Source organism: Anopheles coluzzii, chromosome 3 (assembly GCF_943734685.1).
Source record: "Anopheles coluzzii chromosome 3, AcolN3, whole genome shotgun sequence".
Lineage (NCBI taxonomy): Eukaryota > Metazoa > Arthropoda > Insecta > Diptera > Culicidae > Anopheles > Anopheles coluzzii.
The window spans coordinates 55,972,282-55,997,460 of NC_064671.1; the positions used below are offsets into that span (position 1 = coordinate 55,972,282).

General features: G+C 39.6%; 1 protein-coding gene across 6 annotated transcripts in view; it reads left to right on the forward strand.

The window, feature by feature from the left end:
• Positions 1-25,179, forward strand: part of LOC120960024 (frizzled-2) — a 64,040-nt gene that overhangs the window by 12,667 nt on the left and 26,194 nt on the right. Inside the window, exons 1-2 of one of the 6 annotated variants that reach the window (XM_040383889.2) lie at positions 14,600-14,967; positions 18,982-19,138. The exons of 1 other annotated variant lie outside the window; for it this stretch is intronic. The gene's annotated coding sequence lies outside the window, so the exon portion shown is untranslated. 4 more of the 6 variants (XM_040383890.2, XM_040383892.2, XM_040383891.2 and 1 more) reach the window with 4 other exon arrangements.

Sequence of the window (25,179 nt, forward strand, 5' to 3'; positions counted from 1 at the left end):
GGGCTCTGGCTTATCTTATCAGCACCACGCACTACTGTGTTTGACGAAACGAGCTTCCTGTACCTCCGTTTTTTGGAACCGATTACCTTCGGAAATATATTTACTCACGCATACATATCCAATTGTTTGCTCAAATATAAGATTAACGAACTAAAGTGTAAAGTAATTGAGTATAAAAAGGCAGCTCGAACATTATTTTTTTCAGTCTGTCTATAGGCTCTTCAACAAAGTTCTAAATAAATTTTCTGACAAAATAAGCATTACTGGAGCCATTATATGTTTGTTATGTTTGTAAGCATTTGGTTTATAACGCTCAATTACATTATCTTAAGTCAAAACAAAAACACACTCATCTTACGAGTACGTAAAATGATTTTGGATATCATTGCACAAATGGGATGATCATTATGCTACAATCAGGGTGACTGTAAGTGAGACATGTTTAACAGTGGACAAACTTATCCGGTGGAGCCATCAACCGTTTGTCGGATACACATGATTTAATCAATGAAATTTGTTTCGCGACACTTCGTTACTGCTGGTCGCCAAGTGTTTTTGCACAGTGTGCAATAAAGCTGAAGTAGCACAAGATTAGATTTGATAATGCTTTATTTAATCAGACCAACTCAAGCCTGCACTCGAATGCCACACAGCATGAGACTGCATGTCTGAAGCAGGACCATCGGATCATTTTATTTGGGTTTGTATTTTACTTACACGCAATTTAAATGTAGTCTAGCTAATACTTTCTTGGTTTGTTTGCATTAATGTGTTGTAATGGCAATATGTTAATTTAAAACCAGGCTAGTTTACACCATTCCTTCTATTTATTGTTAACAGTAGCATCTATATCACATTGTTTCAAAACCATCTTAGTACAATACAATACAAAAATAAATACCGTGCCCTTTTTGACTATTTATGCAGTCTGAATCTAAAACCTTTATCGGTGGTTTGGGAATCATTTGCGAGACAAATTTTAAGTTGCTATGTTTGCGCGGCGAACTTATTTGTAGGTTTGGCTGCTTTGTTGGCATGCTTATTCAACTTTCGCCCCTATTAACGCGTCTCACTGGATGTCCAAACGCCATAATTTATGATCCTCCATGAGAAACCTCAAACCTGTTTGAATCAAAAGCCGTTTTCCATGTTATCTTTTTGTTTTCATTTTGTTGTGCAAGCTTAAGTCAAGCTCGTTTCAAATCGTCGCCAGTCACATGGATGGAATGAATAATGCACGATGCTGACGACACCTGATAGAGACATTATTGGATTAGTGTCACCGATCGACTGGGCGACAAAACTCACTTAAATCATTTTATCTTAAACGATTGAATCCCTCTATGCTTTTGATACTATGCTAGACACACATAAAGATATACCAAACTTGGGATATAGTGTGCATTATAGACTCTCAAAGATCAAACATTCAGAAGATTTACATACCATTAGACGGAAAGATACCATAGCAAGTGACTCTATAGGAGTAACAAAACGTTTTATTTGATAGCCGCAGGATTTATTACAGTAAATTATGTGGGTAGCAAATATAGAATAAACTTTCTGCGTGCATATATTATACGGAGAACCATTTGCATGGGTTTTGCGATATAAACCATAGTCATCAATCATCTTTATGATAAAATGAATTATTAAATACAAGCTAAACTATATGATACCGTTCTACTTGTATATAAGTAGTTCTTGTGATTTTCAGTGCATTGGATAGTGCATTTTATAACAACTTGTTTTCTTAATATAGCTCCAAAATGAAGCATAAAAAGATTACATACATGTACATATTTTTTAAACTCTATGCGCTTAAAATGCGTCACGAGACATCACCACACTGGAAAATTGTGTTTCGTGTGTTTGGTGCCATTTAGTGAAATTTAAAACTAAACGAATTCATTCACACGTACTTGCAAATTACTCTTCATGCGTATTCAACCACTTGCCCCTTTTTGATTGTGGCTCATATATGCATCTACACGTGTTAGTACGTCATGCAGGCTTCAGGAGTTTACAGTAAGACTTCTGCATTTTTAATAATAACTATGTGTCCTATTTACTCAATTTATCATAAGCGTATCTCAACAAAAAAGATACATTCAATCGTCCTTCATTCTCAATGGAATGCAGCATTATTTTAAAACATTGATGAAAATATAACATTTAAAATATAGCATTGAAATAAAATTATTTACTTAATTGTTAATTGTTTGTACGTTTTTTACCCTTATATTATTTCTACATCATTTTTACAACTGGATATAATGACGAAAAAATGGACAAATATGCTTGATTCCTGTCTCACATTTTCCACGATGACGCAAACTACTCTATACTGTAACCAGCTTTTCAATGAAAACCTTTTATTGAGGCCATTTACGTAGTTAACCAAGTCTTAACTGTTCATTGACTACAAGTTGCTCAAGAATAAAAGCGACAAATAATTGTGCCGACCACCTCGTGCCTTTTATATCGTCAACCAGGACGACGTCTCGACCGTAGACAAGTTCTGCAAACAACGTACGTTGATTGCATGTGAAGAGCGAACGCCACCGTTTAGCAAGAAATATTTAATTATCCCTTATTTAAATGAGCAGCTACGCTCAACGTCATCGGCATCTCTTGTAGTACCTTCCATGATGCTCGGGTAGGGCTGATTTATTCGGTACAACGTACAACATCCATCTCGTTGGCTCTTTCTACTCAGTTGGTCAAGTGCGTTGTGCCGAACAGCACAACGCTAAGAGAAAGGCCAACAAGATCGACGGGAAATGCTCCGTTAAGAGTTAGTCAGTCTTTATGCAACGAGCAAAAAACAAGTATCGACTCAGCGGTAGCACCACATGTCTCATTATCCATGCACTTGTGCATAGTGCGTTAAACGTACAACATCAAAAATGGCTACACAAAAAAGAATCGTATTATGCCAAGTAGAAAAAATGATGCATAACACGATGACTATATTTTCTCTTTACGCTGAGGATGTAGGCTGTCGAGCAGAATGAAAGTGCATGTAGTCCGATTCAGTAGATATTACATCTTTAAAATCTTCATATTAAGCCATACGATGTAAATATTCGAACTTTCATTTTTCAACCATAACATAACAATTGAAATGGAACTCAAATCGATTAAATACATGTAAAATACATTACATTTATAATGTGCACTATTTACAAAATATATGTACAATTTTCTGTAATCAAACTCTCTCTCTGCAATCAAACACTTATACATAGTATCATGAAATAACGAACTGTTATTTGTTGACTAATTAGACATTTACATAGTTCTAGAACTCGTTTTTGAAGTAAATTCTCAAAAGAAAAATCTGTACCACCATTTAAGTACAATAACAGCTTCTGATCGTTGATTGTGAATTACGCCTCCGCCTTATATACAATAAGTCTACTATAATTAAACAAGATAAAAAGAAGCTTAAACAATATTTGCTGGCGAAGAAAGAGTGGAACATCCGTTGGCTCAATTTATTTCTTCCTAATTGCAATCCATTCTGGAATTCATAAGTATAGTTTGATCTAGGCAGAATCCGATCGGTTCTACAACCTTACCCACTGTAGATGTATAGAGAGCCTTTGCAATGAAATGAAAGTGGTGCTGGAAAAGTGTCAGAAAGTAATTGAATTTAATTGATTGATCACCTGATAGCAGGATGGAAACGTTTCGCTTCAAATGGCTCTAACCAAGAACCCCTTCCATTTGTAGTCCGAAATGCAATCATGCTTCCATGCAAAGCGGAAAGACCTCAAGTCTCCCTCGACATGGAATAATTTGCTATTGAAATTTCCGGGTCCCAAACTTCTCCCGTACTCTAGCTCGGTACATAGTCGTGACTATAGATTAACATACTCAATCTTCTTGGCTGCCGTTTGTCAGATCAAACTTCTTACACATACTGCTGCTTCATGTCGCTGTTATATATTTGCTAGGTAACGAACTGCTAGGAACTAGGCAAAATCTAGTGCTGATCGAAATTAAATGTAATTTATCATCATCAGTGGCAGGCACGACACAATCCTGCTTACGAAGCAGTATGGTACCATCTGGAGCTGGTTTGCAGTAAGTGAGCAGTAAATGTGAACCGTACTGTGTAAAATTATTTCACATGAGGTCAGAAATTTGTAGAACTCGTTTACTACATCGATTTTTCTTTGTAACATTAATGCTGGTAGGAATGTTTATTGCAACATTTATTGTTTACTAGTACATACGAATGTTTAGTGTAACGTTTATTGTTTATTTTCAATCACATGAATTGTATGAAAAAAACATTTCCATGTGTAAGATCAAACACTTTGCCAAATAAATAGAAAATCAGTCATTTATTATGATACCATTTCACAAATAACTTACTTTGATAAACTTTTTAATTAGTTAAACTTTCAGTCATATTTGTAGATCCTTTGTTCTATATGATATGACTGAAATTAATGTAAACAAGTAATTAATTGCTTTGAATAGTTGACACATTAGGTAACATACTTAATTAAGCTATTTCAAACAAAACTTTGCTATTTGTAAAACGTGACCATGTTTTATTTTTATTTCATTAACTACAAACAAAAAGAATAATCATCATACGCAATATATTTAGCTCATCCAAATTTCCATCGATTGACTGACCACCCATGTTGGCAAATCGTTGAAAGGTTCATGTCCGACCCACCAATTATCATATGCGTTGAATGCGAAATTGCTGTCCGTATTCATACAATCAAGCAGCTTCAGAAGTAGCAACTTGATTAGCCCGGACCGAGGCTTGTTAAGTGCAGTACTGGAGAATGTGCTTGTTAAATCTGCTAACCACCAGCAACTTCAAAAAAAAAATGCAATCGAGCAAGAAATACTGCAATAGCAACGTTCCACAACATCCCGTACTACCTCCAATTTATGCAACTCTACTTTTGCTGCGTATCCTGTCCGTTGCTTCTGTTACCATTTCATGCACTCCGCAAGAGCAACCCGGCCAATGAACGGACTCGCGCCAGCCTGTCATCCTGGAACCATTGCTAAATCAGGTCACCGCCAAACCATCAACGCCATCCCTTGATGGCGTGGTTGGTTTTATGAGTCACGATATGAAATTATAAACAATCCAGCCTATACAATCACAGCCTTTCAACATTCATTGCATCGCAACGTTCTCCCGGCGCTTCGGTAGCAAATGGCAAAGAATGAATGGTTTTATCAGTAATTCTAACAACACAAATCCCTTGGGCTAGGTTCAACGCAATTGGCTGACATCACGTTGTGGCATTTTATTAATTAATATTTCCTTCAGAATCATATCACTGTCACTTTTGATGTTCAATTAAGTGCGATATTTATTGAAAACAGTGCTTCATGTCTGGCGAACGTGAGTTTTATGTTGTGTAGATTTTATTTTATTCAATGCATTATCCAGACTGACATTTCGACTGACAGTTTTCAACATATGTATGTACCATACCAACTGGATGACCGCACGTTTCAACGTTATTAGAAAATTCAACAACGTCGTAAAGAAAATAATAAAACTCATAAAAACAATAATTTTCAAATGTAAACACTATCGATGGCATAATATTTCGAGATGCGCACTTCTAAAAAAAAGCAGCAAGACATTACCAACATCATTATTCACCTTCATTTGCATCGTCGTCTAATAAAAAATGACAATATGTCTTCTTAAGGCGCGTAATTGAACACTACGGATGAGTGTTTCGTGTGTCCTTGGCGTACTCAGCATCTTGGGTGTTCAGTAGCAAGCATCACTGTATAAAATGATACGTCTCATGTATAATCTTTTATTTTCTTACAGCTTCGATGACCCCATCCGCTAGACCTTGTTGATAAGGTACCTCCAATCAATAGGGATGAGTGTCGAGCAGAAGCCAAACAATTCATACCGTTTGACATAGTCTTGATTGTGACAGTCGCACATTTTTATTTCGGATTATCACCATCTACTTTTGGTTTTAGGCACAACAATTTCGTTTATTTTTGACTGTTTATATATTTCTGTAAGGTCAGAAAATCGTAATAAAAACAAACAGCTCCTGGTTGAACTAGTCGAGGTTTTGCTGTAACATACTATGCATTTAATTGTAGAGAGTACACAACACTACAATAAATCAAAAACTTCCTTACGATCTACTCAAATGCAATACTTTACGATCTACTCTGAATCTCGTGTAGAGTCAGTTATTACCCGGTAAAATTTTGGATGATAATAATTAAAACCATGCTTTTAATTTGACATGCTACCTATAATTTGATGCCTCATATTCTACCGTATATTCTATGAACAAGCATTATTGACCATTTAAAAGATACAAAGTGTAAGAAAATGCAAATGTATATTCGTTTGTTTTGATTGCACAATTATCCTCAACTGTACTGTGAGAATCTACATATAATTCTTCTTTCTTTGCTTCGTTGCACCTTTTCCGTCGTTGATGGTATTTTTCTAATTCAACTTTCTCCTACGCAGCATCCCAGCCAGATCCTTTACAAAGATCCTTGCGTATACACGCCATTATAGCGGATCGTCATCACTGTCTCATAAATATTCATTTTTTTCCTACACTTGCACCACGAACCCGTCTAACTTTTACCCTCAACCAACCGTCAACGTATACGCTTTTCCAGTGTGACGTAGGCAAGAGACGATGCTTTGAATAGGGTGTATTTGGCAGGGTTGAACAAAATCTTGGAAAATATACACACAGTAAATGAAGTTACGCATGGTACGTCCTCGGAAATATCTACTCCCTTTCTACAATCGTGACGTTTGTTAGGTATATGTAGCTTACCAAACAAAATAAAAAAGACATACAACGGTTAGAACCCAAATGAGGAAATCAGTCCTAGCAAGGACACAACACCCGCTTCCCCAGCAAACGTACGCACTTTCTCGGCGTGTTTTTCTACAGCAGCATCGCCTGGATTGAAATATTGCGATCTATAAATATTTATGAAAAATGTCCTCTGAAACCACGTGTTCCTGTCCGAGCCATGTCACTAAAACCATATCCCGTACTTCTTCGTCGGAAAACTTCACCATAACCCGCCGTATTGGGTTCACTTTCTCTGACAGACGCTTCGACGGTGATAGAAACATAATTGGAATGCGTACGTGTGGTGTTGAGCAGTTCAGTTGGGTAGACCTGCACGATTCGAGCTCGACGACGGCTGGCTCAACCATGTTGTGAATGATTCGGCTTTTGCAAATCTGTCATCAGTCATGCCGTTGCTGTTGGTGACATTTTATGCGATCGTCAATTTTCTACCAAGCTCCTTTTACAGGCGTACGTATTTTTATGTCTAAACATATAAATATTGATTTGTATGGATTACAATCGTTTGCCTCATGTAGATTATTTAAACACTGTGATAGAACAAATCATCTAATCATAAAACCATCATTTTTAATATTTCAATTATCAACAAACAGTAAAATTACTATGCACAATTCAATTTAATCTTTTACGCGACCAATTTATACAGTCATAAAGTTAATTGAGCATTTTCATTTCAGTGATTTTTCTTTCTACATAAACGAATGTTCCAACAGTGCCATTCGCTGATACGTTCCAAGCATAGTGACTGGGAAAACTAACAGATTAGCATGGGTACATTTATTCAGCAGTGTACTGCCTAAACCAAAAAAATCGCTCATTTCCGCAAACACATCAGCAATCGATGGCCTTAATTACCGATTGGTCGATCGGTGTTTACTGGATCGTTAGCCAGTCGTGCAGCAGTAGCAGCATAAACTCCATCCACTTCCCCGTTCTACGCTTCCTGTGATTAAGCAGATTTCCCATTTTAATCCTTTCCTTTGCTTCTTCACGCTTCTCCATGGAGACGAACAACTCGAGCGAACACAAACAGTTGGTGAAGCGTTCGTCATCATAGTTTGACTACCAGTGCCCCCCGTTGGTGTGTAGGAAAGCGCACCAAGTTTAATTAACTGGGTTGATTACTACTTCCGCTATTTTCCACATACCTGATTAACACGTCTGCCACTGTGCTGCGTTGTTTATAAATAGCCGTACATGCTCCCAGGTTCTGCTCCCGGGGAAAACTTTCAAACGCAAGCGAAACGCATCGCTCGGTGAATCCTCAGACACCCGGCCATGTACAGGGCCATAACAAGCACAAAGAAGAACAATATTTATGCATACTGCGCTTGGATGTAATACGTATCGTCACACAGTTTGTTGCAGATGATTTATAGAACAGCTCTTTAATAGTTTTCTTCGCTCGAGCGTGGTTTTGCTTACGCCGCCTACCCTCGTCATTACGGCATTTCTGCTGGAAGTAGAGTTGTTTGTGTTTTAAATTATGCATCCATTCTTTCACGTTCAATTTCATTCTGGGTCTCGCGATCGTGTCGCTACCGTTAATTATTTGGTTCCCATGCCATGTTTACACACGCTTTCGTATTTAAAGCAAATTAAACAGGGTCCCCATCGATCGAAAAAGATTGTTTAAATTTAGCAGACAAGTAAAAAGATAATTTTCATAGAGCTGGTTATAATATTGCATAGTATAATGCAAAACTCACTAGTAATAAAGGCCTTAGATGCTGGTAGCAACGATATTATCACCAATAGTAATCCATCAATTGGTAACGGCTTCATCAAGAATGTAATTTTGAGTGGTCTGAACGCATAGCTCCGAGGCTATGCTATCGATACCCGGTAATATCATTGCTCTTAATTCATCAATTTCATTCCCTGGCTCACGATCATCGGCTGAACGAGTATGCTGCTTCATATCCGTTCATAGCAATAACTCAAATCATTATCGCTTCAACGCTGCATTTCAAAAACTCCGTAACTCCATTCAGCAGATTGTGTAAAGAAATAAATAAACAACCAAACACTGCACTACATATACGCTAGCAGAGCAGCAGAGCTGAACCAGCCACATCTACTTCACAAGTCGACACAGACACCACACACACCCAATCGATTCCTTAGTCGAGAGATAACGAGCTGACGATATACTGATGCCCAATCGGTTGCACGGAGGCTTCGCTTAATTGAGTAGCACCAGGCGGGACTTGCTACTGATTATTCTGCTATTAATCAAAGCGTTATCGGGAGGCATACAGTCGGCTCTAGCTAGTATCGTCACACATTACCTTCCATTCCACCAGTACCCTCACTGGTCGCGCTACTCGATGACATGCTTACGTAGCGATAGACGAGTTGTCAATGCTGTTATCAGCAAACCGCGGGAATTCAGCTAAACATCATTGTGTCAATGAGCTCGAACTACATACTGTGTGCTTGTGACCAAAGCTTCATAATTTGTTCTTGCTGCCTCCTTACCAAAAATTAGTAAATTACAGTATTTTATGATTTATACTCGCCTGTCTATTCCACATTGCAAATTCGGAAACATTAGAATTCGTGGAGGATAAGAAATAAAATTAATGTTTTTTAATTGTTATCATTCATAACATTATCATAATGGCGAGTTATAGTACAATAAACAATTTTGTCTGCAAATAAAGCTACCTGCTAAAGTCAACAGACATTCAGTATATAAAAAAATCAACTGAAGTTACCTGTTTCGACTGCTATATTTTCCTCCCACGAAACTATGCGTCCAAAGCACAGAGAAATAATCGTACCTTAAGCATAGCGTGGGCTAGTGTTCAGCTTTCGGTGTGTTTGATCTAAGCTTGTCGATTGCACACGACGCTAGGTGAACCGCTCCGGGATTCGGGTGAGATCGAAATAAATTGCCCCATACCGAACACCCTGCTAAGTCAAATCAAACAAAAATCCTTCCGTACACCAAACAACACCGCACATTGCCACGTATTGCCGCCGTACCAGCGTACCAACTTCCAAACGAACCAACTTCGCCCTGTCAGAAGCACCTCACACACACATCGCGAAACCATTCCGAACTTGTCAGCCCACCGAAACCACCCCGAAGAGATCCTGCCGAGATTGGGCGCAATGATTGATGGGACCCGCACTGAATCCTTTACACGCATATGCCTACCAATGGCGATGGTGTGTTTTCGGTAGTTGTTATGAGTGCGGCCATTTTTCGTTTAAAAAAAATCTGACACAGTGTTTTGATCCCTCAGAAGAAAGTTGCGGAGAAATTGATAGCTTTCGAAACAATACTTTCCTTTCACTCCTTTCAGCGAAATATTTAATCTGGTTCTTTACTATCATTTCATTACAACAGTTTGGTGCTTCTGGAGATGATCTGGATTAGTATTAAAGTGATTTTAGGTAAAGCAAATCTTTCGCCAATTAGATATGGATATAAATTAAATGTATTTTACCATTTCGCAACATACCATTCAGACATATTATTTCCTCATGACTCGTACCTTACGGTCAATGGTTCGAGCTGTTGTCGTTTGTGCTAAAGACCATGATTCAGAAACTCACGAATTCAAACATGCACGTAACCTTCGAACCTTGACGCCTAGCCAGCATCCATCTATTTGATCGATCGCTGGAAGACCATGGTTTGTGAAATTTAACCTCTTTGCAAAGGACGTACAATACGTACATTTTCAATAAAGCGAAGATAGAGGATGTGTGAGAGATAAAATCAGAGCCACCTGGCGAGGCGACTAGACTCACTGCTCACTGCTGAGCGAGATTCAATTATAGAAATTGAAGCCTAGTTCCACATAAGCTAATCTCCGGCAATTTTCTAGCACACTCTCTAACATATCTAACGTCTTTCCAAGCGACCCTACAGTCTCCCTCGCATACGACGTTGAGATGGAAGGATAAGTCGACCGTTGCGCATCGTAGTGCCGGTTCCTCGAACCCTGTGCTAATCTGCTAATACCTAGGGTCTCCACCGCATGTGGCGCGCTGCGCATGAGACAGGAAACATTCACGCTCGCCACCTGCCCCAACATCCACGGCTGAACCAAAGACATGAGAGGCTGATTATGCTTATGTTTATGCCCCACACACCTTGAGATATTTTAAACATCAATCGAACACATCTCGTTTGCTTCACACCGTTTCAACAAGACATGGTTTGGTGTTCTTTCACCTCACTACCCGTTTACCTCGACGGTAGCCTTCTGCAGGCTTGCCTCTATTGGCTCTGCTGGTGCTCCGGAACCATCGCTGTTGCGTTGTGTGAGTGCGATGAGATCGAGGTTTGGACTGCCTTCCTACACCTTCGCTGGCTGCTGATTACCATTCTCGTATGTGTGTTTTTTTACTCGAGCCTTCTCTACCATCAACCAGTACACACTGCACTGTTTTCGATTTTGTATGCTTCTTTCACATCCATTCTTGTTGGTTTTCCGCATCAAAACATTTAAAATTCATCTTGTTAAGACATTTTATTTATGGAGATTAGTTCGTTCGATTTCTTCTCGGCCGTTGTTCTTGCATAGGTGGTTCTCTTTCTACCCTACACACGATATGCCCACCCATCGCTGTACCCATTGCGAACATGTCGATTCGTGGTTCTAGGTATGTCGAGACACCTCAATTGCTAACAAGCCAAAGTGTGGCAGCCATCGCCACCCGGAGGAGGAATTTGGCTTTTGGGTTAATTTTCAATTTACCTTGCAAAGGCCGGATATTAATTATCATCGGTAATTCTGACTTTCCTAGCACACTAGCTCATCAAACACATTGTGTTGCATATACACTGCTGTAAATTAAAGACTATTAAATGTTTATCACACAAGGTGTTTGAAAACATTGCTCAACAAGACAATACGGCGCTAATTGAAAATAACATTTAAAAACTTATCATAATTTCAACATAAACTTCCAGAATGAGTTAATAGTTGAACCGAACTTGAATATCTTAAAACACACAACGATCGTGTTAACGTCGAGGTTCATTCAAAAGGCTCTTTGGTGGATAGGACCAGCAAGTTGTCCGCTTTGGACATCATATCTGCTAACGAGACAAACCCAGGCTCGAATGTAGAAGAGAAGAAAAATAAAACGATTTAACTACCATAACACGCATCACCTTCTCGCGCAGGCAGTACAACACACACGCAGACCCGTGTCTGAGGAATGGAATTGGAGATTGTATTGCGTTTTGTTTGTTTAATTTCGAACATGATTTTCTTCCTCCACTTTATTGTGGTGGTTTTCTTCGCCTTTGCCTTCTTCGCTTTCATGAGCGATTCGTGGACTCATTCCATTCCGATCCATCTTCGATCAGTCCAATCGATCAGTAGGGTCATATATTATGGTTTATCATGATTTCGACTTGTTTCTTCGATTCTTTTTCCTTGTTCTCTCTGGTTACGTTTTTTTCGGGGTTTCTATAAACCTCGTCTTCTTCCTGGCAGGTCACATGCCCGTTTGCGGGTTGCCTGCTGTTCCCTGCAAATGAATCTGGAAGTGAGCGATGTCTCCGGTACAAGGTCCCGTACGAATGTGTGTGCCATAACGAACGATGACAAACGAAGATATGAAAAACATGAAGCTGCTGCAAAGGCTCGCAGTGTTTGGGGTATGCTAATGTTCAAACACTGGTTTTCTTTTACTTTGTTAGCTCAATATCTGAGATTGACGCTAGATCTAATAAAATTTACATGTAACTGTAACGATGGAACACGCTGTAGCGTCTACAGAAAAATTCTAAAGCAAACTCGAAACCATATTACAACATCACTTGTGAAGAAAATATATCAGCTTTGTAGAAAACATATTTTTTCCCTTTTGGAAGAAAAAAAGACAGATAGCAGGTTCCCCATGCGCTCTGACCTTCGAATAGTAAAGACGGTCTCAAGCATACATACTTCTATAGGGTGTCCCTATTGAAACAAAATAGACGATTGAATACAGATCATTTTTTCCACATTTATTGCCACCATAAACAGAAAATGGCTAAGATAAAGTAACTATAAACATGGAGGCGTACACACCATAAACATGCAGTTTTGTATGCAACTCTCGGAGTATGCGGCCTGGAAGGATACACAAACACTAATGTCGAGTTTGTCCTTTTCAACAAAGATTTGATAGTGCAACGAAGGCTAAATATTGTTCGACTGTTTAGAGATAAAGACGCTGGTTGATCCTAAATATACACATCAAGATTATTTGTGGAACATAAAACAACTAAAGTATAGGTTCATTTGAATGTTCATATGTGGGAGTATATACCATTCAACATACTTACTGCCGTTATGTTTCATATTAATAGCACCATGAATGTATAGCAAATGACCATCACTCACCTTCACTGTTTCGGTGCCTTATAAAGTGCAAAATTCCTTCCCTCTGCGTGTCCTCTATGTCTGGCCATCCACTCCTCTTTCCGTTTACTCACTTGCATCATCACATAACTGCAACATTTCTTGCGCTACCAACTTTATCTTTCCCAGTTTCCAGGTACCATAAGGTACCACTATTTATCTACTAAAAGGATGGAAACACCCGAGCCAGACAGCCGGAGCAATGCATCACATGGCTGCGAAATGCTTTAACCAGTCGGGCAGGGCATCTTCTCTATTTGTACGCTGCGCCGTGCACGACGGTGTGCATGCAGCGAAAATTATTTCTCTTTAAAGGAAAGTTGTTGCGATTCTTGTATGTTTGGCTAGCCGCAACAGCTAGCGCATTAGATCCGTTGATGGTTGAGCAAACGTTCAGAGTAGAGGACCGTTGCAGGACACCGCAAACTTATGAAGATCATTGTACTTGGGGTTGTTTTCAAAATGGCAATGGAGGGATCGTCTGTTTGCACGTACACATAGTTTTTAATCAACGATAGGTACCCCAGTGCACTTGACGGATATGCGTGTCGAAGAAGATATAAAATAACTAAACCTAGCAAATAACCATTCATCAATGCTCCACATGGACGATATGTACGTTAAGTTCACAAATGAAACATAGCCTTTTAAGTGTATGTGTCTCTAGATATTGTTATTATACATGTTCATCATTTACTTGTGTAATAATTTGATTGGATAACTGTGTGTAATAAGTTTTATCAGCGAAAATGTCCACCATGTATTATTGTGATTTATTTGAATTTTCAAATTACAAATGCCCATGGCATGCGTTCCGATTTCGTTTATTGATTTCATCCCCCTTAGATGCAGTAGATGCACATAAGTAAAAAGACAACAGATGGATCGGGTAGGCGGACTACGTTCGAGGAAGAAGGATGGACAATACATTGTTTTACTAAACAAATTGAGAATGCACATGCACATATTAAACAGGGTTTACGAGGCAAGGGATTTTAAATATTTTTTCACTTCAAACACACTTTAAAATATAACATGTAGTAAAAAAGAAAGAAAAATAATCAAAAATGTTTAATGAAGAATAAATCGTCGCTTTTCTAATTTCTCAAAATGTTTACACCCTATATTGCAACGAAATGTTTCACCAGCCCTGCCTACGGCCAGCGCTTATACCTGCTGAAACGCACACAACCTTGTTCAACAGTACGGTTTTGCTCTTCTTTTCTCTCTCTCATTTAGCTCTCGCGCTCGTCTCGAAACTGCGCTTCGTTCTCGTTTTCTCTTGCACATGCTTTGTTTCACTCATTCAACGCGCGCCCGACGACACGCACACCAACGCAAAACACGCTCATGCTCACGCACTTTTTCTTCACTCTCGCACTTCAATCTCAACTTCGGTCGCGTGCAGAGTGACGGTGCTGCGCTCGAGTTCATGGTGCCCAACTTCTGAACAAATGAAGTGAAAAAGTGTGTTTCTCCAGGTGTGGTGTTTCGAATCTTTTCCGAACTTCGTTTCACAGTGCAGTGCAAGTGCGGCATAGAACCAACCATTCGTTTCGCGTTTTGCGTTGTCAGTGAATATTAGTGCCAGGTGAAACCAGGGCGATTGAACGTAAATTGTTAGCAGTTCGAGAATGTTTGAGAGTGCGCTGATCGGTGTGTGTACGGCATACGAAAGCCACAATCGAGCGAAAAGAACGCGCGTGATGTTGTAGGTGAGTGACGGGTGGTAGAATTTTCTATTTTACATTTTTGATCTGTGAAAACTAATTCTGTGAAACGGAAAAGCTAGTGTGGGCACGTCTCATCACAACCTTTGTGGGAGTATATAACGAAACAGAAGAATAAAAACCAAAATCCAAGATCCAAGCAAGCGAAATGAGCAAGTGAATAAAATGATGGTTGCTTTAGCTCTCTCTCCTAAAGAAAGAATAATGGCTCCCAAGTGGCCCGCGTGGGACGTGAGTGCGAGCGAGATGGGTACACGCCCATGGGCAACCGGTTAGTGTGTGCGATAGAAAAGAAACACCTAAAAGAAAATGCCACTGCGTATGTAGTCGTGTTCGCTTCGGCGTAATGTCAACAAAGCAAAAACACACTCTGAAGCAATGCAAAACAACAGCGTCCGGCAGCGGCGTACCCGTGAGTGATATTGGTGGGGTGGGATTTTCCGAGCTATTTTCCCCAAACGGGCGAACGAACGAATGTGCGTGTGTGTGCATCTAGTGAAAAAACCTTTGCTGTGTACTTTTGCGAAGGAAGAGTTTATGCTACATCCGCGCACAAAGCTGCACCGGAAATCAAACCCGAAGTATGTGTGTTTGGACGGACGCTACTAGCTTCTTTAGGCGAGTTCTAAAGACACCCGTACGTCTTCTACCCGGATCGAACAGAGCGCTATTTCTCGATCAGCAGAAGCAACGAAAAACCAATAACCGCAAACCACTTGGAAAGATGTCGGGGGATGCTTTATACGCGCGAACTTTTATCGATTTATTGAATGGTATTTCGTAAATAGCTTTATGATCCAAGTCCATTCTGGATAGCATCTTTAATTCATAGGCCGATACAGCTACGTAAATGCTGAACTACTTCCAATGTTCTCTTATAGAAAGGCTAAAAGCGTCTCGCTATGGCAGGTTCTGCAGCAGACTGGTTTATTCTACTGAAATATTCTATGCTCATTAGCAATCTTGCTACCGGCTCTATATAGCTGACGGTTTTTCAACGCTTTACCAATGTTACAAAAGGAACCCTTAGACCGAGCGTGGAATAGTTATTACAGTACAAATCCATTGATTAATATTTCAAGAAAAAATCTTTTTTAAAAATGCAAAGCTTAAAGACAGAAAAATGTGTATACATAGAAAAAAATCAAATTTAATTGTGTCTAAAATAAAATGAAAATATGATGAAAAAAACATTCCTCTGATGGGGTGTAGTTTGGCAAGTGAAAGCATGTTTTTAACTCTTACTTAACAAACAGGATGCAAATCACTCCTCTGTCACCGTGATTCGCCTCGTGTTGAAATGCAAATGAGCTCTTTGAACTCTAGCCGGCCATATCATGCGACCGTTGGACCTATCGAAAATGTATGCCTTGTGTTGGATGGCATGGGGAAAATTAACGAAAAAGCTCTCTCTATCTACACGTACTACGCTCAAAACTGAGGTTGTTTTGCATTCTCACAACAGTGCTTTCTAAAGAATGAATTGTGGAGTCAAACCACCGAAAACAAAACAAAAAAACTAATTCGAGTGTCAGAAAATGTTCCTATATTGTTGGCGCAACCTGCGGGGTGTTCCTGGGGATGATGATGATGAATTTACGGTTTTCGATCAGACCGCAGCGATGTACGGGCGGTGGTTTTGCGCCGCATTGCAATCAACATCAGCATGAATATTCAAAAGAAAGGGTGCCGGAGGAAGCTTTTGTGCACCCATAAGAACGAGAAACGCGATTGGAGTAGAAGTTCTGCGGATAGTTGCAGAAAACTGCAGACTAGAAGAGTACACCGTTCGGTGCACTCTAGCCCTAATTTAACCATGAACCTAGGATAAAGCAAGAAATAGAGCATGGCACTAAACTTGGTGCATAAAAATGTTCACTGAATCATGCAAAAGAGAGATGTTTGTTGTGCATGCTGTGTGGTTTCGAAACGCCATGCTTTCAAATTATCAGCGACAGAAAATTGGGTGTTAGGCTTTTTTACTTTTGTTTGTTATGCCTTTCTTCAGCATCGAACAAATCACGATTGTCGCCAATATGAAGAAGCTATAAAACGGTCATGTCTTTTATGGCTTCAACGAAATGCGGTATTTCTAATCATCATTCCTCTTCTCACACCTTCAACCGGATAATGATTTCGATTGATTTGCAAATGTGGAATTATAAGCAACCAGGTTGACATCACCTCTGTTGGATTTTTTTTTTTGCATGATTGGTACGTTTGAATTCGTTTTTCACTCAATCCTCTCCAATCGTGCTCAATCAATATCCACTACAAACACCGCACGAAATGTTCTTTTGGTTGGGTTCTGCAACTGTGCGTCTGTGCTTTTCGACGCTTTTATTTCCAACTGGTAGTGAATTTAAATTCTTTATATTTACATTCGAATTTGAAACGTGCGCTAGTTTGCAAACTTGTGATGCCTACTGAATGATTGATTGGCAAACATTGTGCCTTAACACGTTAAAAGAACCAATGAGTTGTGAGAAAACTTTTGGTTCATGGTGCATTTTACTGTTTTTAGGGGCGGTTATCCATCCATAGGATGGTCGATTAGTGACTCATGTAAAGAACGGACGTAGTTAAATTCTACGTTGTACAAAATGTTTATTAATGAGGTTGTACAAAAAGTCTATTACTGCATTTACAACTCTTGACAACGAGAAAAGAATAATTTATTTATTTTGTCTGATATAATTTTAAGTTTGGTGGCTATAGAAGATGCATATCCTTTGCTCTTAAAATTGATTTATATTGATGATAGATTTTTTTTATAAATTCATTCGATGTAATCGCTTGGAACTTGATACAATGTAATAACTTTGAAACAACAATATTGATAATTCCGATTCGTTCTACACTGCTTTGCCTGGTAAGAATCCAATAACCTAGGTTTGAATTTTTTCATATTTTTTTAATATATATTTATTATCTATGCTTACATTGACAAATTATCTTCCCCCAACCCCAGCACTTGCTTAGCTACGGGGCAATAGTAAACCATAGCTTTTGGGGAGCATCAACGTTGAAAAATAATCATTGAGTTGACCACGGCCACAGTCTACCAGTTGGCTGTTATTCGAATCAAACCCGTTGTTAAAAATAGATGTGCACCATTGGTCTGGTCGCACGCTTAAATCATGCCCGTAAAATCTTCTCCCTGCTGTCGAGGGAATTAATCGTTCAGCAAAAGGAATGTGTTTGTAAAAAAAATATATAGGAAAATTGTAATTCTCAGTTGAAAAATATGCACTGCAAAAAGAAGGCGCACAAGAAGATTGGAAGACCACGGAGAAGAGAAAATAGATGTGAGAAAAGTTTAAAATGAAAATTCCATTTTCGTACCAACACCCAGCCCCAAGACACACACACACACACAATAGGGTGCCGGAAGAGTCGCCAGCCCTGTAAAAAAAGGCCAAGAAGGTTGGTGGCATCAAAACTGTGGCCGCAGTTTTCTGTTGATGAAAAACGATCGTGATCGTCAGATTGCACTACGACCAAGGTCCAAGGAAAAATGAAGCTAGTCGATTGTTGATTCACTAAACATGACGAATAAATTCATCACAGTTAACCGAGCAAGCGAACCGAAAAACGGTGGTACTGTTGAGGGAAGTTTATTTGTTATTGTTTGAGTCCCCATTTTTTCGGCCTAAACGTCGTGGAAACGGTGAAATTAAAAGAGAAAAAGCTGTGCTGTGAGCCGCCCGCCCGCCCGCGGCAAGCGCACTGGGTGGGACTACGTGAAACATTTGGGCTGGGCGCAACACAGCGTCAGCATCCACGCTCTTCTATAACATTACTGCGTCAGCCCAACCACTCGCAATCACTAACAACGTTCGAAGCGTTTCAGCTACTTGACGAAACGGAAATTTAACGAGCACAAATTTACAGTTCTAATGAGCTGGACTAATTTTTCACCCCTTTTACGCTGCGCATGTGTATGTACTTAACTGGTTGGTCTCATTTTGCGATGTTTTTCTATCTTTTTTTGTTTAGTTTCCGGAAAAGTCACTCAACTGTGTAGCGAGTGGTGTAATGAACAGGATGAAGCAATCGTCGTCTAGCTACTCGTACATTTGAATCGAGATCGACTGCCTTTAAACACCCACGTTCTATGATGAACGTACATACATTGAATCTACTACTTTAAAAGGTAAGCTTATGTTAGATGTGTATTATTTGAAGTTGATCGTGAAGATTTTATAGTTATGTGTTTCAAAGTTGAGCGAGCCGAGCATTACCATTGTTCGTTGTTGCAAGATTGTTTAATAATGCGATACTTACTATCTCTCGATATATCTGAAGGTCTAAAGTCATACATACTGAAAAACGCCACTAAACTCTCTTGAGGAAGTAAGTAAGTGTATGAATGTTCTGTGCATTGATAAGCTATGCTTTAAACAAACAAATAAATCATAGTGCACGGCATTGTGGTAGTTTATCGTATGGTTAATTAATCATTATGTGTTCATACACGGCAGAGACATGAACTGCAGCAAAACATCAAAATCAACCCAATTGTACGATACTTTCGCAAGGGATAGCAATCGAAATGAGAACGCACACAGTTTTATGCGATCAACGCCCTTCTATAATGTATACCTTTCGGTGGGGGACTTTCAGCTCATTAGCAGATTATCCACGACACGACCATCCTTTATGCGGCTATTCAGCCAAATCTGCTCCGCTTCTGGTTTCGCAAGAACGCCGCAGAAGAAGGAACGGAGAACAGGCTTGATTCGGTGCTCAAAAATGCAAACAAGCCATTCTTCTTCACTACTTCAACGCAGTGTCCGCAGAACGTGGGCTCGAGCACAGTTTCTGTTCCGGTGGCTCCTTGATCGCCCAACTCTTAACAACCATGAAGAGATCAGCGACACGGATTGATAGGTTCTGAGAGAAAAAGCGTGAATACAAGACCAAGTCGTTGATTCACGTACCCATGCGTGTGCTCGATTTTCTTATTTTAAAACAAAATGTGCAAACATGTGTACTTAGCACCAAATTGAATCTTTTTATGTATACTGCATATACTTTTCAATCCGTTCGCAAGAATCTTCAGCGCGATCGTGGATAGGTCGGTTGGAAAGCGGTTGGAAGAAATCGTATCGGGAGGACGTGTTGGTCAGTCAAGGGCAAGATTCCCCATCACTGACAACCGAATCCATCCCCACCGTTCCGGCGCAACGGCTCACACGAAGATCTACAGTTACTGATATCATAAATTTTCTTCAATTCTGTTGCTTTTGTTTGTTTTTCCGCTCTCCAAGCCACCACACACCATGCGCTGCGCTTCTCTGCCGTTATTGGTAGGAGGCAGCAGAAGTTGGCGAACTTTATGCTGCTTTTCTGCCATGGCATTTATGCTGCCCGCGTCCAGCAAACTGCCCTGGGCAGTATGATCAGCAAGAGAATAAATAACAAAAATGCACTCTAAGACAACAGGGAAAGGCGCGATGACGCGTTAGTGTAGTATAAGTATTTTGCCCTGCGATCGATCTCGAGCATATCGTTATATGGTATCCGAAGCTTAGGCAAAGGTGGCCATTGTTTATGGTTGTTTTTTAGATTTTTAATTATTTTTCATACATTTTACTATACAATTTGTAGAAGTATTACATAAGATTTACGGTTTCATATATTTGTACGATATCACTATCACTCGAAATCGTAAAATCCGCTGTGCAAATCATTTCAAAGAGCTGCCGATTACTCATAACGTTTCCTCGCCGACCCTGAAGGATGGCTTAAAAGTATGACTATCCGGAAAAGGAGAGCAGCATGTAATATTAATGAATGATTCTTCGTTGCATTTTTATGTTTGCTACTTTAATGAAGCAATGTACTTCTCTGGTTCTGTTTCAATCTCAATCTGTATCAAATCATCCTTAGTTTGTTCACTGTTTAAACTAATTTAGAAAGTTCAGCACGGAAAGCACAACGGTGGCGCTTTTACTTTTTGACGCACTCATTACTCACTATTGTAGCATGCTAAGGAAGATTGCGTACCGGAGATGGAATTGCATTTTCCTCGCATTTGCGCATTTGCATACGGAGCGAATTGTTTCCAAGTGAACTATCACCGGAAAGACTCACCAAAACATCATCGAGAGTCCGCTCGTAATGACTTCCCCTGAGGCCATCTCTCCGCGTCCATGGGTGAGCTGGGGAAACGCAAACAAGATTGTGGTGGAATCCGCTCATGGGAGCTTGACACGATGATGAGGGTAGTACGCAAAAGTGTTGTAAACTACTAGGGTTATGTTCGGAGCTGAGAGAAAACACGTCTTGTTTGGTTGGATGCAGTAACGGAAGAGGGTTTTCTTTATTCCTAATTTTGACAATATAATTCTCTCTATTTGCTATAAAATTTCGTTCTGTGTTTTCATTACTAAATCCAGTTCTCATGAGAATCATCTTGCGTTGGTTCATAACAACACTCCTCCTCAACGCAAGTTCCCTTACGCTGTCGTTGTATATCTCACAGTGAAACACTTAACCCTATCAAGCTTACTAACTTCTGTATTCTAATCCTGGCTAATGGTTTAGTTAATAGATCCGCGATCATTTCTTCTGTTGAACAATAGACGCAGCTGATCTGTCCTTTCTTAATTAGATCCTTAGTAAAATGATAGCGCGTTGCAATATGCTTAGTTCTATTACTCAACTTTTCGCCTGATAAGATTTTCAAACAGCTCTGGTTGTCTTCGTGAATAATAACTTCCTGTACATCGTTTAATTCCTCAAGAAGTAATTTCAACCACAGCGCTTCCTGTATCCCTTCTGATATTGCGACAAATTCTGCTTCGGCTGTTGATAACGTTACGCATGATTGCTTTCTACAAGTCCAACTAACCGTACCGCCGTTTACTTTAAAAACATATCCACTGTTGGATTTTCTATCTATTCTGTTCTCGGCCCAATCTGAGTCACAATAGCCAATTATACCATTATCGCATCCTTTTTCGCTCAATCGTAGACGATAGTTAATGGTTCCCTTTAAATATCTCACAACTCTCTTTAACTCACACCAATCGCGTTGTGTGGGTTTACTTATCTTTTGGCTAAGTATTGATACGGCTGCCGATATATCTGGTCTCGTGTTAATCGCAATATAAAGCAATTTGCCTATTAACTGCTGATACTCCTTATTATCAGAAAGTTCGATTTCTTCTGCTTCGATCTTTATGTACCCTGGATCAAGAGGAATACTAGAAGGCTTTGCATCTGTTAATCCACTAGAGATAATTACATCTTTGATGTAGTTGCGCTGATTAACAAAATAATCTCCTTGCTTATTTTTCTCTACTTCTATTCCAAGAAAGAATCTTATGTCGCCCAAAATGTTAACCTCAAACGACTTTTTCAATTCAGCAAGCAATGATTCAATCATGTCAAGATTATCTCCCGCAACTATCAAATCGTCTACATATACTAAGACGTAGCACCATTCCTTTCCGCATCTTTTCCTGTACAAGCAACTGTCTGCTAAGCAATTCGTATATCCCTGGCGCTTTAGTTCTTGATCAAGTCTCTGATTCCACGATCTTGCTGATTGTTTTAAGCCGTATAGCCCTTTCTTCAATCTACAAACCTTGTTATCTTCCACTTTCACACCTTGTGGAACTTTCATAAAGATTTCTTCTTCTAAATCGCCGTACAGAAACGCGGTCTTAATATCGTACTGCTTTACCGCCATTCCCCTTTTTGCCGCAATCCCCATTAGCACACGGAAAGTCGTCTGCTTAACAACTGGTGCAAATACCTCATCATAGTCAGTTCCAAACTGCTGACTAAACCCTTGCGCAACAACACGAGCTTTGTAACGCAACAAATTTCCGTCCACATCTCTCTTAGTCTTGAAGACCCACTTGCTGCCTATCGCCTTCCGTCCCGGTGGTAGGTCTACCAGTGACCATGTATTGTTAGCCTCAATAGACTGAAGCTCTTCTTGGATAGCATCCATCCACTGTTTAGCATCTTCAGACTTCATAGCTTCAGCATAGTTTCTGGGATCTTCTCGCTGCGAGAAAACAACTAACGCTTCATCAGACTCGCTCTCTGGTGTCGTATAGTCCGAGTCACTCGATACGTTTTCTGCTTCGTTAGCTAATGTTGATGAAGGAACAAATTTGCGATTAATGACATAATCTTTGTACTTGCTTGGAAGTTTGTGTTGTCGTTGACTGCGCCTTGGAGTTTCATTGCTCTGATCAAACCTTGTTGGGGTTTCTTCTGTCTGACCATCCGATGCTTCTTCTGTTGGTGAAATATTAATCGGATTATTACGTGTACTATTTGACTCATCCTTTCCTTCAGCAAAAAGCAGTTCCAGAAACTCAACAGGAGTTGTTTGTTCCTTGCCAAAACCTTCACATTGACCTTCATCAACGACAATAATATCACGACTGATAATTATTTCGTTGGTGGCAACGTTAAAAACTCTAAATCCTTTTGTGTTGTGTGCATAACCAAGGAAAATGCACCGTTCGGGTTTTGGATCGAGTTTTACTCGTTTCTGCTTAGGCTTGTGTACCATAACTGTAGAGCCAAATATTTTGAGATGTCCCAAATGTGGTCTTTTGCCTGACCATGCCTCCTCTGGAGTAATGTCATTTAACGCTCTCGTAGGACTCCGATTAATTAAATATACAGCAGTGTTAACTGCTTCCGCCCAAAATCGCTTTGGTAACTGCGCATCGTTTAGCATGCTCCGAACCTTTTCAACAATAGTGCGGTTCATCCGCTCCGCTACTCCATTTTGTTCTGGAGTGTACGTGCATGTCGTTTGATGACATATTCCATCACGTTCCATACTCGCTTTCATACTGGCATTTACATATTCACGACCGTTGTCACTTCTAAATAATTTTATTTGTCGACCACTTTGCCTTTGTACCATCGATTTAAACTTCTCGTATACTGTCTTTGCTTCATCTTTAGACTTGAGCATATACACAAATACTTTACGTGTTGCATCATCTATGAAAGTCATGAAGTATTTTGACCCACCAATTGATTCAACTTCAAATGGTCCGCATAGATCTGAATGAATCAGTTCTAATTTTTCTTTGCATCTTTCTTGGCTTGTAGGAAACGACTCTCTTGCATGTTTGCCTTCAATGCACGCTACACAATTGTACGTGTTAGTTTGTTTAGTTTGAATGCCTTCGGCCATGCCTTTTAATCTTTGAATACTTTGGAAATTCAAATGTCCTAGTCGCCTGTGCCATATTTCATAGGATAAAAATGTTCTCACTCTATTTTCATTCAATCGGTATAATCCATTCTCAGCAATACCCGATGCGAACACTTCTCCATTTTCATCAAACACTTCGCATTTACGTTCTGTAAATACCACTTTGAAGCCATTTTTACATATTTTACTAACTGATAGTAAATTTGTAGCTAAGTCTGGTACTTCTAACACATTTAATAAATTTACTGCACCTTCTTGGCAATTTACGGAAACTGTGCCCTTCGTAATAGCTTTCATGCTAGCATTGTTTGCCGTACTAACCTCGTGACATATGTGTTGTCTTTCCGAGAAATCTACACCTGATTTTGCCATGTGCGAACTTGCTCCTGAATCAAAGTACCATTCACATTCACTCACATCACCCATTGCCAACACAGAACTCATTGCACGTGTTTTATTATTTTTCTTGTGCTTCTGCTTTTCAGGACAATTAATCGCAAAATGCCCTAGCTTTTGGCAATTGTAGCATGTAACCTCTTTTGTGCTTCTCTTCATTGCTCCTCCCCCTTTACGCAGGTTAGGATTACCTCTACTAAAGAGCGCTTCATCATCTTTGTGGCACGTGGTTTTCACTTCTTGCAAAATTTTTAACTTTATCGCATCTGCCTTCATGGCCATTCCCGATGCTTCCAATCCCATAACCATGGGCGCGTAATATTTAGGTAATCCCATCAGCAGGATTGACGAAACCCAAATATCACTCACTTCGAAGCCTATTTCTCTAAGCTTGTGGCACGTAGACATTATTGCATCAACATATGCTTCGGTCGAAGAAAAATTATTTAATTTGAACGAAACAAGCTCTTGCAATAAAGAGATACGTCTAAACACACCATCATCAGTGAACGCAGCTTTAAGCTTTTCCCAAGCTTCCTTTGCTGTATTAGCGTCCATCACAAGGCTGTAATTGTGCTTTTCTAAGCTAAGCGCGATAG